Genomic DNA, 16,266 nt, shown 5'->3' on the forward strand with positions numbered 1-16,266 from the left:
TTGGAAAGATATCTGCGAGGAATTTCAGACAGGGTTCAGTCCATTTCATTCTGATCATGGTTGTGACTTTATGTTAGTGCTGCCTTTGGTACAGCGTTCTCTTGAATATGAAAATGAGTCATGTCCATCTATTCACAAATCTGATTCATTCTGCAACCTGTATTCATAAATCACTGTGTTTGATCATTTGATCAGAAGACAACTAAATCGGGTTTCTTCCAAAGATTTTTATTTTATTTTTTCTGTCATCCGATGGAGTTTGGTGTTCTTCATACTGTTTCCTTTGGCTTGCTTCACTGGGGCACAGAACACAATTACTGATTTGACTGCAGTGGCTTTGGATGAGAACAAAACTTGAACGGATTTGAATACATTTTTGCAACATAAACAGTTACTTTCCTGTTTATCACTGTGAAGCTGCTTTGCAAGATTCTGTATGATATGAAATATAAGCTCTTATTAATCACCTGCTTTCAGCAAGAACCACACGGAATCCTAATAATATGAACGCTTCAGAGGTCCGCGCACACATGCCTCACTCCAGCTGATTAACTCGGTGTCGGTGTTATTCCAGGGCTGCGGGTCTGCGTCCGGACAGCACGCTCAGATCGGAAGTGGCACAGAGATCCGCCCTACTCCAAGCTTGTTGTATTGTGTATTGTTCTTGCGCGCTGCGAGCCTGCAGCAGCACATACCATCAACTCTGCACTCATCGAGAGAAACACAAACATACAATCTCTCTCTCTGGGGCATGCAGGTACTGTTTCTTAATAATTAATAATATGCTTTACACACTGAACGATTTTCAGTTATTACAAATATATATCATATTGCATTTGGGCTTCCATTGTGGTTATGCCAACTGGGCTTATTAAACTGACACCGTTTCTTTTATATCGTGTGTTCGGGAAGAGAGCGTACATCTTTCTGTAATCATGCGCATGTGATCATTGTGTGTGTGTGTGTGTGTGTGTGTGAGGAGGAGGCGCTGGAGCAGAGCGGGATTCTCCTGCTGCGGTGAAAACACTCCGCTTACTTTATAAATATTAATTTACGTTTAAAGACCGTTGAAAAGGCGTCCGTCCGACACGTCCCGTCATGGTTGAAAAATAGTTCCAAATGAAAGTTGAACGTCTTTCTGCACGTCTTCTGGATGTTTCAATTCGTTGCTGCATAGTTTTAGTCAGTGTTCGAATTGTGTCAAAGCTCTTGGGGGGTCCCCCCACCCCACCCAAAAAAACAACAACAAACAAAAATTAATATATATTTGTATTTATTTATTTCATATAATAATATAATTGTATTTACTTAACTTGTGAATTTCATTTACTTTGTGTGTTTCAGAACATGTTTTTGCAGCTGACCATTTACTATATGTAAAATTAAATAAAAATCGATATACTTTGAACAGTGCACATGTATGGGTTTTATTCAATTAAAAAAACTAATTTATCTTGAATGTAGTTACATAACCCTTTCATATTTTCTAGCGGAAGTTGTCATATTTGGGTAAACCTCTATAGTGGTGAATGAGAGACTACATTATATGTTTTGTCAACAATAGTAGTTCTACATGAGGGGGAAAAATAGAAAGAATTTGATACGATTACGATGCTGATGACCATTAATCAATTTCGATCTCGTGATTCACTATCAATTCACATGAATAGGCCTACTGTACTTACTTTTCTTGGGTTAAATTCAGCATTTTCTTGCATTAATATGCCTCTTTACATTGAATTTAAAACCTTTTTCTCCATTTAACCTTAAATACTAAACTAATTGTATTTGGCTATACATAATAAACCCCCAAAATAAAAACAGTAGGTTTTATGGGGCTAATCAATGTAAATAATGGTTTAATAATTATTAAATAATTATTTCTGCCATAATTATGATTAACCACCATTTTACAGAAATAGTGTTTAATGGATAATGTTAATGTTAACAAAATATTGGTAATTCTGACCTCGCACCGATAGTTTTGATTAGAATACATAACATCCGGTTGGGCGTTCACATACAGTCTAGTCGCAGAAGTTCAAATATTTGAACGTATCCGAGGCTCAAATCGGATCTGAAATTTCCGCATATGCATGTGATCGGAACTCCAAGCAGTTCCCGCATTACTTTTCATTGGAAATGAATGACTTCCGGTCTGTCGCTTGTCGTTTGTCGGAGACAGTGGAAAGGCGGCTTTAGGCCCTGTGTCCACCAAAGCGTTTTTAGGCAGCTGAAAAAGCCAGGCGCTCTGCTGAAAACACCCAGCTGTGAGTGCTTGAGAGCGCTTTTTGTGGGCTGTGTAATTTTATCGATTCACATGTGATTATTTGCAAACTGAATGTTGATTGGTTGGTAACTTTCTGTATGAGAGTCAGTTGATATCCAGTAAAGACGGAAGCTAGACGCAAACGTGTGCTCTTGGTTATTTCTTGGTACGACACTATTCTGAGTGACTACACGAGAATAATACATGGTGTCAGAAGTTTATTAATTGTGGCATGATGGATTCGTCAGGGGTTCCTACGCCGAAAATGGATTGGGACTCCGTAAACTTGCCGGATGCATGGCGGAGATTTCGTCAGCATGTCCAGCTCATGTTCGCCGGGCCGCTGCACGACAAGGAAGAGGAGACCATGTGTAGCTATCTGCTCCTTTGGGTAGGTGAAAAGTGGCGAGATGTTTATAATAAATGGACATTATCAGCCGATGTATCCAAAAAACTGCAGTCTTACTATGATAAGTTTGAAGAGTATGTCATGCCAAAAGCAAACCCGATTTTTGCAAGGTACAAGTTTCATGAAAAAATACAAGGAGAGCACGAGACATTCGAGCACTTCGTTACAGAGCTTAAACTTCTTGTGAAAGACTGTGGGTATACAAACAGTGACGAAATGGTACGGGACCGTATTGTTTTTGCAACGAACTCCCCAAAAGTCAGAGAAAAACTGCTAAATCAAAGTGCTTATTTAACACTTGAAAAGGCTATTGATATAGCACGGTCGCACGAGGTTGCGCAAGACCAGCTCAGGATGATAAACTCACGTGCAACCGCAGCACAGGACCGTGCAGCACATGCAGTGATAAGCAAAAAGTCAACATCAGACAGAAACACGGAGCAACCGCGAAGGAAGCGGATAGAGTTACAGACAGAAACAGGCCATGTGGCAGATGTGCACTGCAACACAATCAGAGGGATGCCTGCCCTGCAAAAGGCCGTCGGTGCAAAATATGCAATAAACTCAACCACTTCGCAAAAGTATGTAAATCAAAACAACCTGTTACACATAAAGCTGTACACACAGTGGGAAATACAGACATCTTGGAGGGGGATGAGCTGTTCATTGATGCAATTAATAAAGAGCATGAAAGCACAGAATGTGAACAGGCTTTTGCAGAACTTGAATTAGGACATAAAGCAAGCAAAGTCAGCTTCAAATTGGATACTGGGGCCCAGGTGAACATTATTCCAGCCGGTAGATTTGAAAAGCTTTTCAGCACAACAGAACTGAAGTTGGGGTTGATAAAGCTTGTCTTTTCAGTTGATGCAGATACAAGCAAGACCTGTGATATCATGCAAGAGTTCCAGGATGTTTTTCATGGGATCGGTGAATATCCAGGAGAATGTACTATACACATAGATCCTACAGGTGTCCCTGTCGTGTATCCGCCCAGGAGGATTCCTTTCACGCTGCGCAGTCGACTCAAGGAGGAGCTGGACAGCATGGAAAAATCAGGCATTATTGTTAAAGTGACGGAACCCACAGACTGGGTTAATGCCCTGGTGGTTGTTAAAAAGCCCCGCACTGGAAAACTCAGGGTATGTTTAGATCCCAGAGACTTGAATAAAGCGATCAAAAGGCTGCATTACCCCCTGCCGACACTGGATGACATAACCCCAAAACGATTTTTCAGTGTGCTTGATGCAAAATCTGGGTATTGGGCAATCAAGCTGTCAGAGTCATCGTCAAAATTGACAACATTCAATACTGTTGTGGGAAGGTACAGATTTCTACGTCTACCTTTTAGACTGATCTCTGCTCAAGATGAGTTTCAGAGAAAGATAGATGAGACTTATGAAGGGCTCGACGGAGTTGCAGCCATTGTAGACGACATACTCGTCTTTGGGAAAACAAAAGAGGAACATGATGCAAACTTGCGCGCTGTGCTAGTGAGGACCTGTGAAAAAGGAGTATGCCTCAACCCAGACAAAAGTGTGATATGTGTCCCTGAGGTCAGTTATTTCGGGCACAAGTTAACACGAGAAGGCATCAAACCTGAACCAGAAAAAATCAGTGCGATAAGTGACATGAGCCCTCCAAAAAATAAGTCAGAACTGGAGACCATTTTAGGTATGGTTAACTATTTATCTAGATTTGCGCCAAATCTGTCTGAAATAAATGCACCCATGAGGCAGCTCCTGAAACAGAGCAGTGAGTTCGTGTGGGACGCTACTCAGATGACAGCATTTGAGAAGATGAAAGAACTGATCACACGAGAGCCTGGTCCTGTCTTACTATGACCCTGGTAAAGAGCTCCACCTACAGGTCGATGCGTCAAAAAGCGGCCTAGGAGCCGTACTGTTCCAGGACCAAAAGCCAATTGCGTATGCTTCAAAATCCCTCACACCAACAGAAGAAAACTATGCGCAGATCGAAAAGGAGTTGTATGCTGTGGTGTTTGGATGCAAACGTTTTCACGCATATATCTATGGCAGAAAGGTTATTGTCGAGTCTGATCACAAACAATTAGAACCCATCCTGAGAAAGCCTCTTGCAGCTGCGCCTCCACGCCTCCAGAGAATGATCTTGCAACTACAGAAGTATGATATTGAAATTGTGCACCGTCCATGAAAAGACATTCCAATATCAGACACGCTGTCCAGGAAGTCCATCTCGTACTGAATCAAATCACTGGATGAGGATATGGATGCACAAATTCACACAGTTGTAGATAATCTACCTGTAAGCGACAGTAAGCTAACGAGCATCCGAAAAGCAACAGAGCAAGATCCACAGTTTTCTTCCCTGATAAGTGTCATAAAATCTGGATGGCCTGATGTGAGGAAAAAGTGCCCCTATAACCTTACTGAGTACTGGAATCACAGGAATGAGATCTCAGAGATCGATGGGCTCCTGTTTAAGGGTGAGAAAATCATCATTCCACATGCGCTTAGGGCAGAAATGTTAGAGCGCATACACACTGGACACATGGGAATAGAGAGGAGTAAGCAAAGGGCCAGAGATATTTTATTTTGGCCAGGCATGAAAAAGCAAATTGAAGAAATGGTGGAAAGATGCACCACATGCTTAGAGCGTCGCAAATCCAATGCAAAAGAGCCCATGATATCTCACCAGATACCAGAACGTCCCTGGCAGGTCGTTGCAACAGACTTGTTCATGTGGAACGGAGATGACTATATAATAGCCACAGATTACTATAGCAGATTCTTCGAGCTTGAGAGACTCCACTCGACCACATCATCAGCAGTCATCCGTAAGCTGAAGGCCATCTTCGCCAGGCACGGTATACCTGAAAAAATAATTTCAGACAATGGCCCACAGTTCAGTTCGCATGACTTCAAAAACTTTGCAATTCGCTGGGACTTCGTGCACGTAACATCTAGCCCACACTATCCGCAAAGCAATGAAAAGACTGTACAAACAGCAAAGGCCATGCTGAGCAAAGCACAGGCTGATAAGAAGTACCCTTACCTCAGTTTACTTGAACACAGGAGCACCCCTGTTGATGGATTTAAGTCTCCCTCACAGTTGCTGATGAGTAGACGTCTTCGCTCCATCCTCCCTATGTCAGAAAAACAGCTACAGGCTCAGGTCGTGGATCAAAAGCTGGTGAAAGCTAAAGCAAGCAACACAGAGGCAGTACTATGATCGCACAGCACAGCCATTGTCAGCATTGGCACAAGGGGATAATGTTCGATTTCAACAAACCAATGGTCGATGGATGCCCGCCACTGTTTTTCAACCTGCGGACGCACACCGTTCATACCTTATCCGTACTCACGATGACCAAGTGTTCCGCCGTGATCGTCGACACTTAATGGAAACCAAAGAAATGGCATCAGAAACAAATGAGCCAGCACCTGAGAGCATGCACATTCCTGCACCTGTGAATACAGGAGAATTGAAAGAAAACAATGGTAGCATGCATCAAAAAGAGTGACTCCTCACTTTACACGCTCTGGTCGCATGGTAAAACCTAGAGACATTCTTGACCTATAAACCTCTGACATTTGGTAAAATATAATAAAACAAGTGTGGCAGTAGTATGGATGTTACACACAAGAGTATTTCTAAATGCAAGTTCTGCATTTCATTGGTTATGAAACCTTAGTTAATTTGTTCTACAAATACAACGTTAAGTATTGTCCCGATGGGAACCGATATGTTCAAGGGAAGTTTAATTTTGCCATATTAGACTTACGTGGTAACAAAGTATCTCACAAAGAGGGGGATGTATAATGTTATCGATTCACATGTGATTATTTGCATACTGAATGTTGATTGGTTGGTAGCTTTCTGTATGAGAGTCAGTTGATATCCAGTAAAGACGGAAGCTAGACGCAAACATGTGTGCTCTTGGTTATTTCTTGGTACGACACTATTCTGAGTGACTACACGAGAATAATACAGGCTGCATTTTTTTTCAGTTGAGACCACTGATCTATATAGTATATCTATATTATAGATCAGTGGTTGAGACACTTTGGTTGCTATGATATGGAATAACCGCTAAACTGTTACTTGTATCTGATTTGGTAAATCATTTTTTTCTGACTTAAATGCTCTGGATGCTCAGAAACCAGAAATATTCATTTATATTCCATTTTTTTGCGCTTGTTGACACATTGTTGTAACAAATAACAGTTGTGACAATTGATTGGTGTGTAATTTTGCCCGCCCCTGCTGCACTCTGATTGGTCAGCTGACTAGAAAGTGACAGTGATGAGTGCAGCGTTTTATCCAAAGTTGAACATTCTTCAACTCTCGGCGCGAGAAAAATGCTCAGCGCTCAGCACGCTCCTGGCGTTCCCATTGAGAACAACTGAAAAAATAGCTGTGGGGAAAAACGCTTTGGTGGACATGCGGCCTTAAGGTTAATAGATTTAAAATGATTTGTTTAATTCACAATGGGTGCAATGCTAGTTTTTTCCCCCTCAGAATTACGTTAGATAGCTAATTTACAACTAACAATCCAATAGTAAGCTAGCATCATAAGATAAAAAAACATAAAAAAACATAAAAAAACAAATATTGACAGACCAAGATTATAATAAAAGTGACTGTCCGATTCTAAGATAAACACTTATTTAGTAGCAGTAAATTAGGTGTACTAAACAATCATAAAACAAATAAATATTATCTTACCGTCATCGTGAGGTAAAATAATGAGGAAGGATCACCCTGTCAGCCAATCACACAGCGCGCCCGCAGTCTGTAAATTCCTTCAGAAAACAGCGTGTGGCGCACTTGAGCGTATTTTCAGATGCACAACTAATTTGAAGTAGCTTTTTATGGAAGCCGCAGCGCAATACTTTCATAAAAAAAAAAAAAAATAAATAAATAAATAAAGCTATGTCAAATATTGTTTCTATTTTAGTTTTAATGAAAAACCAGGGGACCCTCCAAAGTCATTTTTTTTAACCTTATGGGGGATCCCTTGATGCTTTTGGGGGGTCCCGGAACCCCCCAGCCCACCCCTCAATTCGAACACTGGTTTTAGTGAAGAGTTCAGATGCAAAAGCCTCTCAGTCCCATCTTAAATTTTCATTTAAAATTAGGATTTTTATCAGGCTCCGATATTTATGTTCAGTTATTTCACTTTAATAGCCTGGAAAAGGACCTGCACATTGCCATTAAAGTAAAATGACTCCGGAGCTTGATAAAAATCCTAATTTTAGATTAAAATTTCAAATGGCACTAAAAGGCTTTTGTATCTGAACTCGTCATAATAAATTCTCAGCACATAGAGACTCTTTCACCTAGATATCACACTATAGAGACTGTGTCTGTTCCCCGAACTAGAAAATAATAAAAAAAACGTCCAAACCAAGTTAAGATTAACAATTTAATTGAGGTTCAACAAATAAAAAACAGATGCAATACGGATAAACAAATGATAAAGCTTGGATTATTGAATATCAGATCCCTTTCTACGAAAACACTTTTTGTAAATAATATGATCTCTGATCATAATCTAGACGTGCTCTGTTTAACAGAAACCTGGCTAGAACCTGATGATTACATTATTTTAAATGAGTCCACCCCCCAAGATTACTGTTATAAACACGAGCCACGTCTAAAAGGCAAAGGGGAGGAGTTGCTTCAATTTATAACAAAGTTTTCAGGATTTCTCAGAGGGCAGGCTTCAAGTATAACTCGTTTGAAGTAATGGTACTTCATATAACATTATCCAGAGAAACAAATGTTAATGATAAATCCACTGTGAAGTTTGTACTGGATACAGTATACAGGCCACCAGGGCACCATACAGACTTTATTAAAGAGTTTGGTGATTTTACATCTGAGTTAGTTCTGGCTGCAGATGAAGTTTTAATAATTGCTGATTTTAATATCCATGTCAATAATGAAAAAGCTGCATTGGGATCAGCATTTATAGACATTCTGAACTCTATTGGGGTTAGACAACATGTTTCAGGACCTACTCATTGTCGAAATCATACTCTAGATTTAATACTGTCACATGGTATTGATGTTGATAGTGTTGAAATTATTCAGCCAAGTGATGATATCTCAGATCATTATTTAGTTCTGTGTAAACTTCATATAGCCAAAATTGTAAATTCTACTTCTTGTTACAAGTATGGTAGAATCATCACTTCTACCACAAAATACTGCTTTTTAAGTTATCTTCCTGATTTATCCAAATTCCTTACCATATCCAAAACCTCAGAACAACTTGATGATGTAACAGAAACTATGGACTCTCCCTTTCCTAGCATTTTAAATACAGTTGCTTCTTTACGCTTAAGGAAGGTTAAGGAAACCAGTATGACACCATGGTATAATGAGCATACTCGCACCCTAAAGAGAGCAACCTGGAAAATGGAGCGCAGCTGGAGGAAAACAAAACTAGAGGTATTTCGTATTGCTTGGCGGGAAAGTAACCTATCCTACATAAAAGCAATAAAAACTGCTAGATCCAATTATATTTCTTCTTTTTTAGAAGAAAACAAACATAACACCAGGTATTTATTAAATACAGTGGCTAAATTAACGAAAAATAAACCTCAACAATTGCTGACATTTCCCAACTTCACAGCAGTAATGACTTTATGAACTACTTTACTTTTAAAATCAATACTATTAGAGATAAAATTGCAACCATTCAGCCATCAGCTACAGTATCGCATCAGACAGTGCACTATAGACCCCCTGAGAAACAGTCCCACTCATTTTCTACTATAGGAGAGGAAGAATTGTATAAACTTGTTAAATCATCTAAACCAACAACATGTATGTTAGACCCTATACCATCTAAGCTCCTAAAAGAGGTGCTTCCAGAAGTCATAGATCCTCTTATGACTATTATTAATTCCTCATTGTCATTAGGATATGTCCCCAAAACCTTCAAACTGGCTGTTAGAACCTAGTAAAGGTGGTATCCTCACAATTATATTCCTTCTTAGAGAAAAATGGGAGATTTTGAGGATTTCCAGTCAGGATTTAGACCGTATCATAGTACTGAGACTGCTCTCCTTAGAGTTACAAATTACCTGCTCTTATCATCTGATCGTGGTTGTATCTCTATATTAGTTCTATTGGATCTTAGTCAAGTAAAGTCAAGTCACCTTTATTTATATAGCGCTTTAAACAAAATACATTGCGTCAAAGCAACTGAACAACATTCATTAGGAAAACAGTGTGTCAATAATGCAAAATGATATTTAAAGGCAGTTCATCATTGAATTCAGTGATGTCATCTCTGTTCAGTTAAATAGTGTCTGTGCATTTATTTCCAATCAAGTCAATGATATCGCTGTATATGAAGAGACCCCAACTAAGCAAGCCAGAGATGACAGCAGCAAGGAACTGAAACTCCATCGGTGACAGAATTGCGAAAAAAACCTTGGGAGAAACAAGGCTCAATTGGGGGGCCAGTTCTCCTCTGACCAGACGAAACCAGTAGTTCAATTCCAGGCTGCAGCAAAGTCAGATTGTGCAGAAGAATCTTCTGTTTCCTGTGGTCTTGGTGGTCATCTGAGACAAGGTCTTTACAGGGGATCTGTATATGGGGCTCTAGGGGTCCTGGTCTCCGCTTTCTTTCAGGGCAGTAGGGGTCCTTTCTAGATTGTGTCTGATCTGGATACACACTGGATCTGGTGGCTACGGTGACCTCGGAATAAGAGAGAAACAGACAAATATTAGCGTAGATGCCATTCTTCTAATGATGTAGCAAGTACTTAGGGTGTTATGGGAAGTGTTTCCGGTTCCGGTTTACCTAATTAATGCAGTCTAAAATTCCTTTAACGGATTTGGATATTAAAAGCATATTAGTATGTTATGTGTGAGCCAGGTTAAAGAGATGGGTCTTTAATCTAGATTTAAACTGCAAGAGTGTGTCTGCCTCCCGAACAATGTTAGGTAGGTTATTCCAGAGTTTAGGCACCAAATAGGAAAAGGATCTGCCGCCTGCAGTTGATTTTGATATTCTAGTTATTATCAAATTTCCTGACTTTTGAGAACATAGCGTATGTAGAGGATTATAATGTAAAAGGAGCTCATTCAAATACTGAGGTGCAAAACCATTCAGGGCTTTATAAGTAATAAGCAATATTTTAAAATCTATACAATGTTTGATAGGGAGCCAGTGCCGTGTTGACAGGACCGGGCTAATATGGTCATACTTCCTGGTTCTAGTAAGAACTCTTGCTGCTGCATTTTGGACTAGCTGTAGTTTGTTTACTAAGCATGCAGAACTGCCACCCAATAAAGCATTACAATTATCTAACCTTGAGGTCATAAATGCATGGATTAACATTTCTGCATTTGACATTGAGAGCATAGGCCATAATTTAGATATATTTTTGAGATGGAAAAATGCAGTTTTACAAATGCTAGAAACGTGGCTTTCTAAGGAAAGTTTGCCATCAAATAGCACACCTAGGTTCCTACATGATGACGAAGAATTGACAGAGCAGCCATCAAGCCTTAGACCGTGTTCTAGGTTATTACAAGCAGAGAGTTAAGGTCCTATAATTAACACCTCTGTTTTTTTTCAGAATTTAGCAGTAAGAAATTACTAGTCATCCAGTTTTTTATATCGACTATGAGTGAAGTGACATTCAGCCAAGTATGGTGACCCATACTCAGAATTCGTGCTCTGCATTTAACCCATCCGAAATGCACACACACAGAGCAGTGAACACACTCACACACACACACTGTGAGCGCACACCCGGAGCAGTGGGCAGCCATTTATGCTGCGGCGCCCGGGGAGCAGTTGGGGGTTCGATGCCTTGCTCAAGGGCACCTAAGTCGTGGTATTGAAGGTGGAGAGAGAGCTGTTCATGCACTACCGCCACCCACAATTCCGTCCGTCCCGAGACTCGAACTCACAACCCTTTGATTGGGAGTCCAACGCTCTAACCATTAGGCCACGACTTCCCTAAAATTCCATTAGTGCTGCGTTTGACACAATTTCTTTTGCATAGACTTGAACACTTTGTTGGCATTAATGGAAGTGCATTAGCATTGTTTAAATCATACTTATATGACCGCCATCAGTTCGTAGCAGTGAATGAAGAGGTATCATATCGATCATAAGTGCAGTATGGAGTGCCTCAAGGCTCAGTACGAGGGCCGGTACTCTTCATGCTTTACAGTATATGTTACCCTTGGGAGATATCATCAGGAAATATGGTGTTATCTTTCACTGTTATGCTGATGATACTCAGCTCTATATCTCTTTGCGGCCCGGTGAAACACACTAATTTGAAAAACTATTGGAATGCATAGTCAATATAAAAAAAAATGGATGACGAACAACTTCTTATTGCTAAATACTGAAAAAAATAGAGTTGTTAATTATAGGACCTAAAAACTCTGCATGTAATAACCTAGAACACTGTCTAAGACTTGATGGCTTCTCTGTCAATTCTTTGTCATCAGTTAGGAACCTAGGTGTGCTATTTGATAGCAATCTTTCCTTAGAAAGCCACGTTTCTGGCATTCTTAAAACTGCATTTTTCCATTTAAAAAATAAACCTAAATTACGGCCTATGCTCTCAATGTCAAATGCAGAAATGTTAATCCATGCATTTATGACCTCAAGGTTAGATTATTGTAATGCTTTATTGGGTGATTGTTCTGCAGGCTTAGTAAACAGTATACAGCTAGTCCAAAATGCAGCAGCAAGAGTTCTTACTAGAACCAGGAAGTATGACCATATTAAAATATTGCTTATTACTTATAAAGCCCTGAATGGTTTAGCACCTCAGTATTAGAATGAGCTCCTTTTACATTATAATCCTCTACATCCGCTATGTTCTCAAATCTCAGGCAATTTGATAATACCTAGAATATCTAAATCAACTGCGGATGGAAGATCCTTTTAATATGCTTTTAATATCCAAATCCATTAAAGGATTTTTAGGCTGCATTAATTAGGTAAACCGGTACCGGGAACACTTCCCATAACACCCGATGTACTTGCTTTATCATTAGAAGAATGACATCTACACTAATATTAGTCTGTTTCTCTCTTATTCCGAGATCACTGTAGCCACCAGATCCAGTGTGTATCCAGATCAGAGGGTCACTGCAGTCACCCGGATCCAGTACGTATCCAGACCAGATGGTGGATCAGCACCTAGAAAGGACAACTAGAGCCCCAGATACAGATCCCCTGTAAAGACCTTGTCTCAGATGACGACCAGGAAAAGACCACAAGAAACAGACGATTCTTCTGCACAATCTGACTTTGCTGCAGCCTGGATTTGAATTGCTGGTTTCGTCTGGTCAGAGGAGAACTGGCCTCCCAACTGAGCCTGGTTTCTCCCAAGGTTTTTTTCTCCATTCTGTCACCGATGGAGTTTCAGTTCCTTGCCGCTGTCGCCTCTGGCTTGCTTAGTTGGGGTCACTTCATCTACAGCGATATCATTGACTTGATTGCAAATACATGCACAGACACTATTTAAACTGGGCTGAACTGCCTTTAACTGTCATTTTGAATTATTCATTTTCCTAATGAATGTTGTTCAGCTGCTTTGACGCAATGTATTTTGTTTAAAGCACTATATAAATAAAGGTGACTTGACTTGACACACCCATTGTGTAACATCATGAAATGCAATCAATTATGCCTTGAGTGTTAACACATATTCACAAAGGTTCAAAATCGGTCAAGTCAGACCTGAACGTCCATTTTAGAGGTAGGGCTAAATGACATGAACTTAAATGAACTTATTTTGAAAATAACTTTATGGTCTAAAAGCTCAAATAAATAAATAAAAAACATAGAACAAGATGAATGAATCATGAATGAAACATTAGAAAAAGGTAATCAACATGCATTCAATTTTGTTATTAAATGGGTGTAAGATAAGTTGGGGGAAAACAAAACTTTTCCCCTCTTCAATACAACTGTGGTGCCCTTGAGAAAAGACCCCAACTAGGTGTGTGACAATGAGAAAGACCCTTAACTAGGAGTGTGACAGTGAAAAAAGAACCTTAATGAGGAGTGTGATGGTGAGAAAGACCCTTAACTAGGCAAGGCAAGGCAAGTTTATTTATATAGCACATTTCGTACACAATGGTAATTCAAAGTGCTTTACATAAAATAAAGTAAAATAATCATGAAGAAAAATAATAACAAAAATAAAACAAGCAATTTTAAAACTTTTAAAATGATTAAAACATTTAAAAACAGTTAGAAAATGATTTTACATAAAAAAAAAAAAATAATAAAACAGTGAAAATATAGTGCAATCAGTTCGGACATTGCACAGTGCTCATTCAACAAATGCACAGCTAAAAAGATGCGTTTTGAGTCTAGATTTAAATGTGACTAGTGTTTTAGCGCATCTGATCTCTTCTGGAAGCTGATTCCAACTGCGGGCAGCATAGTAACTAAAGACAGACTCCCCTTGTTTTGTGTGAACCCTTGGTATTTCTAACTGACTTGATCCTAGTGATCTGAGTGCTCTGTTAGGTTTATATTCAGTGAACATATGTGCAATATATTTCGGGCCTAGGTCATTTAGTGACTTATATACAAGTAAAAGTACTTTAAAACCAATCCTAAATGTAACTGGAAGCCAGTGTAAGGACCTGAGGACTGGTGTGATATGCTCAGGAAAGCTGGGAAGTCGTGGCCTAATGGTTAGAGGGTTGGACTCCCAATCGAAGGGTTGTGGGTTCTAGTCTCGGGCCGGACGGAATTGTGGGTGGGGGTAGTGCATGAACAGCTCTTTCTCCACCTTCAATACCACGACTTAGGTGCCCTTGAGCAAGGCATCGAACCCCCAACTGCTCCCCGGGCGCCGCAGCATAAATGGCTGCCCACTGCTCCGCGTGTGTGCTCACAGTGTGTGTGTGTGTTCACTGCTCTGTGTGTGTGCATTTCGGATGGGTTAAATGCAGAGCACAAATTCTGAGTATGGGTCACCATACTTGGCTGAATGTCACTTCACTTCACTTCACTTCACTTCACTCAGATTTTCTGGTTCTAGTCAGAATCTAATGCTCTTTTTGGGAAAGCCGGTGAGGAGCCCATTACAATAGTCCACCCTGCTGGTGATAAAGGCATGAACAAGTTTCTCCAAGTCTTGACTGGAAACAAAACATCTAATTCTTGCGATGTTTTTTAAATGATAGTATGCTGATTTATTTACTGCTTTGACATGACTACTGAAACTAAGGTCTGTCTCCAGAATCACACCAAGATTCCTGACTTGATTTTTAGTTGTTTGACCCCTAGAGTCAAGGTATGCATTCACCTTGAACACTTCATCTTTGTTTCCAAATGCAATGAACTGAAGACAGTTCTGGCACATCCAACTATTAATTTCATCAATGCATTGGCAGAGGGAGTCAATGGAGCTGTAGTCATTTGGAGATAAGGCTAGGTAAATGTAGGCATCATCAGCATAGCTGTGATAGGCAATTTGGTTCTTTCTCATTATTTGACTTAGTGGAAGCATATACAGGCTAAACAAGAGCGGTGCAAGAATTGACCCTTGTGGGACTCCGCATGTCATGGACGTCCACTTAGACTTATGCTCTCCTAGACTCACATAATAGCCTCTCCCTTCTAAGTATGATCTAAACCATTTGAGTACCATCCCAGAAAGCCCGACCCAGTTTTCCAGTCTCTCTAGTAGTATGTTACGATCGACAGTGTCAAACGCAGCACTGAGATCTAGCAATACCAGCACCGATATTTTGCCAGAGTCACAATTTAAGCGAATATCATTTATTATCTTAATGAGTGCTGTCTCTGTGCTGTGATGTGGTCGGAAACCAGAATGAGAATTGTCCAGGTATCCATTTGAGTTTAAGTATTTGTTCAGCTGATTAAAAACTACCTTTTCTATAATTTTGCCTATAAAAGGAAGATTAGATATTGGTCTAAAATTGCTCAAAATTGTGTCATCAAGATTGGTCTTTTCAGGAGGGGCTTTACAACTGCAGTGTTTAGGGAGTTTGGAAATGTCCCAGAAAGAAGTGAGGCATTCACCACTTCTAAGAGATCTGCTTTTAAGCAGTCAAGCACACTTTTGAAAAAAGATGTGGGAAGTGTGTCAAGACAACAGGTTGATGATTTTAGTTGCTGCACTATGTCTTCCAGAATTTTGCTATCAATTGTTTCAAAAATAGACATAGTATCTTTTTGATATTTTGGCCGAATCTGTCTGACCTCTGCATTACTTGAGGATGTGCTAATCGCCTTCCTGATATTTATGATCTTCTCAGAAAAGAAAGAAGCAAACTCATTGCATTTGCTGTCTGATAGCATTTCACTGGGAATCTGACTTGGGGGGTTTGTCAGTCTCTCAACAGTGGCAAAAAGAGTATGAGTGTTATTTAAGTTACTGTTTATTAGGTTTGAGAAGACGTTCTGTCTAGCTGTGGCTAGTATCACATTAAAAGCATGAAGGCTGTCTTTATAGATGCTATAGTGAATTTCAAGTTTCGTCTTCCTCCACAACCGCTCTGCTTTTCTGCATTGTCTTTTCATAGTCTGAACTGCTGTTGATCTTCTCCAAACTGATTTCTGTCTGTT

General features: G+C 39.9%; 1 protein-coding gene across 2 annotated transcripts in view; it reads left to right on the top strand.

Annotated features, from left to right (window-relative positions):
- The first annotated feature begins 604 nt into the window (after positions 1-604).
- st3gal5 (ST3 beta-galactoside alpha-2,3-sialyltransferase 5) overlaps positions 605-16,266 on the top strand; it is a 42,413-nt gene continuing 26,751 nt past the window's right edge. The window contains exon 1 of one of the 2 annotated variants that reach the window (XM_052575105.1): positions 605-757. The gene's annotated coding sequence lies outside the window, so the exon portion shown is untranslated. The remainder of the gene's footprint in view (positions 758-16,266) is intronic. The other variant, XM_052575104.1, reaches the window with a different exon arrangement.

The sequence above is a fragment of the Carassius gibelio genome, chromosome B14 (assembly GCF_023724105.1).
Source record: "Carassius gibelio isolate Cgi1373 ecotype wild population from Czech Republic chromosome B14, carGib1.2-hapl.c, whole genome shotgun sequence".
NCBI classification, from domain to species: domain Eukaryota; kingdom Metazoa; phylum Chordata; class Actinopteri; order Cypriniformes; family Cyprinidae; genus Carassius; species Carassius gibelio.